The sequence below is a fragment of the Tachysurus fulvidraco genome, chromosome 23 (assembly GCF_022655615.1).
Source record: "Tachysurus fulvidraco isolate hzauxx_2018 chromosome 23, HZAU_PFXX_2.0, whole genome shotgun sequence".
NCBI lineage: Eukaryota > Metazoa > Chordata > Actinopteri > Siluriformes > Bagridae > Tachysurus > Tachysurus fulvidraco.
Genome location: NC_062540.1, coordinates 6,112,302 through 6,114,298, shown reverse-complemented (window position 1 = coordinate 6,114,298; position 1,997 = coordinate 6,112,302). Strand labels below are relative to the sequence as shown.

General features: G+C 37.5%; 1 protein-coding gene across 5 annotated transcripts in view; it reads right to left on the bottom strand.

Moving 5' to 3' along the window:
- Positions 1-158, bottom strand: part of zfp64 (zinc finger protein 64 homolog (mouse)) — an 8,350-nt gene extending 8,192 nt beyond the window's left edge. For 3 of the 5 annotated variants that reach the window (XR_007139310.1, XM_027144635.2, XM_027144638.2), the window contains exon 1: positions 1-158. This exon is cut by the window's left edge and continues 136 nt beyond it. The gene's annotated coding sequence lies outside the window, so the exon portion shown is untranslated. The other 2 variants (XM_027144637.2, XM_027144639.2) reach the window with 1 other exon arrangement.
- Positions 159-1,997: the final 1,839 nt, after the last annotated feature.

The following is a 1,997-nucleotide window of genomic DNA, read 5'->3' as shown; positions in this document are numbered from 1 at the left end:
TTACATCTTATTAGCATGTTAGCGCCGGTTGTGCGACAACATTACGACAACGCGACAACTTTCTGGCAAATCTCAGCAAGCTACCTACTTGCTATATAAACGCACTACATAGGGAAATAAACAATGCCTTCTACACGGTACATAGTGCACTATGTGGTCAACAAGAAGGTATTTGAAATACATCACTTTTGTTCGCTCACTGCTGCCCTCAGGTGTTCCGGAGGATTGTAATTACGTACTAAAACAAGCAGCAGCACGTCTATGGTACATTTACGAGCCTTTGTGTTTATGTATAAAGCTTTCAATGCAATTCAATTTATTTTATAGTGCTTTTAACAATTTCCCATTTTCTCATACAGAAGTATGGAAACAGAAGAGAGAGAATATATATATATATATATATGAAAAAAATAATGATACAAATAAATAAATTTATATATACAATTAAAGTTTAAAATTAATTTAAAAAGATTAACTTTAAAATTTATGATACTATATCTCTGTCCCTATCCTTAATGACAAGCCTGAGGCGACGGCGGCAAGGAAAAACTCCCTGAGATGATATGAGGAAGAAACCTTTAGAGGAACCAGACTCAGAATGAAACCCATCCTCACTCATTTTGGTGACAACTGGACAGGAAATAATGTAAATGTAAATAATGTCCTTTCTACAACAGTTTATAATAGTGTAACCAGGAGCTCCTGAGGAACTAATGGGTCATCGCAATCTCTGAGACCTGATAGCTGATAAAGACCAGACCATACAGATGACTGACACAACATTGGTTCAAAAGAAGGCATGATGGTCTCCGGGTGGCTTCATAAACAACAATCCCACGAGACACTGGCTGACCATGCAGATCGATCCTTGGCAAGGTGACCACCTAGTGATGAGACTCCAACCAGGGGTAGAACATCAGTTCTCTCAAATAGTTTGAAATTTCTTTGAATATATGGCCTTTATCTGCATAATTGCATTAGAAATATTTACTATGATCATTTAAAGATTTAATAATGATGAATACACTTTAAACACAAGTACTCCGTACACAAAGTAGATCAATACACCTGAGGCAGGCCATGGAAACAAATAAACAAGAAAAAGATGCAAGAGGTGTTAAAACGTTTTGCAGAATGAATCTGAAATTATGGCCCTGTGCACAAGTAAGCCTATATACATATATAACGTCACGATAATAACAGCTCTGAAAGTAATGCAAGTTACAAGCACATCACAGGTTTACTGTGTATATATTAATCTGCTCATTCTTAAACATTAAAGTTTCTACAGTTAAAGCCTTACTTCTATCATTTACAGGCAGACATATGGCAAACTCTCCACATAAGATTAATACATTCAGATTAAGAAACCTTTTAGAAAAGGGAAAGGAAAACAAGGGACATGTATGATTGTTTGATATGATGACGATCTCTGTAAGGAGTCTCCAGGGTCAGGGCTTTGTAATGTTGATGGGCAGAGTTGAAGTCGTGGCCTAATGGTTAGAAAGTCTGACTTGTAACCCAAAGGTTGTGGGTTTGAGTCTCGGGCCGGCCACGACTGAGGTGCCCTTGAGCAAGGCACCGAACCCCCCAACTGCTCCCCAGCAGCATAAATGGCTCCCCACTGCTCCGGGTGTGTGTTTACGGTGTGTGTGCACTTTGGATGGGTTAAATGCAGAGAACAAATTCTAAGTATGGGTCACCGTACTTAGCCGTATGCCACGTCACTTTCACTTTCTACCAGAGGAAAATCTTCAGGATAGAGGATATAGTGTTGCTTTTTAATTTATATTTTTAGAACTTTTAGAAAAAAGGGAGGAAACAATCCGCATGAATCTCTGATAATTGAAGCGATAACAGGAACTTGTTTAAGTCTATGTCAAATTTAACCAGTGTATAAATGGATTAAAATAGTATCATGTTATTCAATAAATAGCAAATTATAATAGTTGTGAATTTACTACAGTATAAGAGGAATAAAACACTGCTGTTATTGC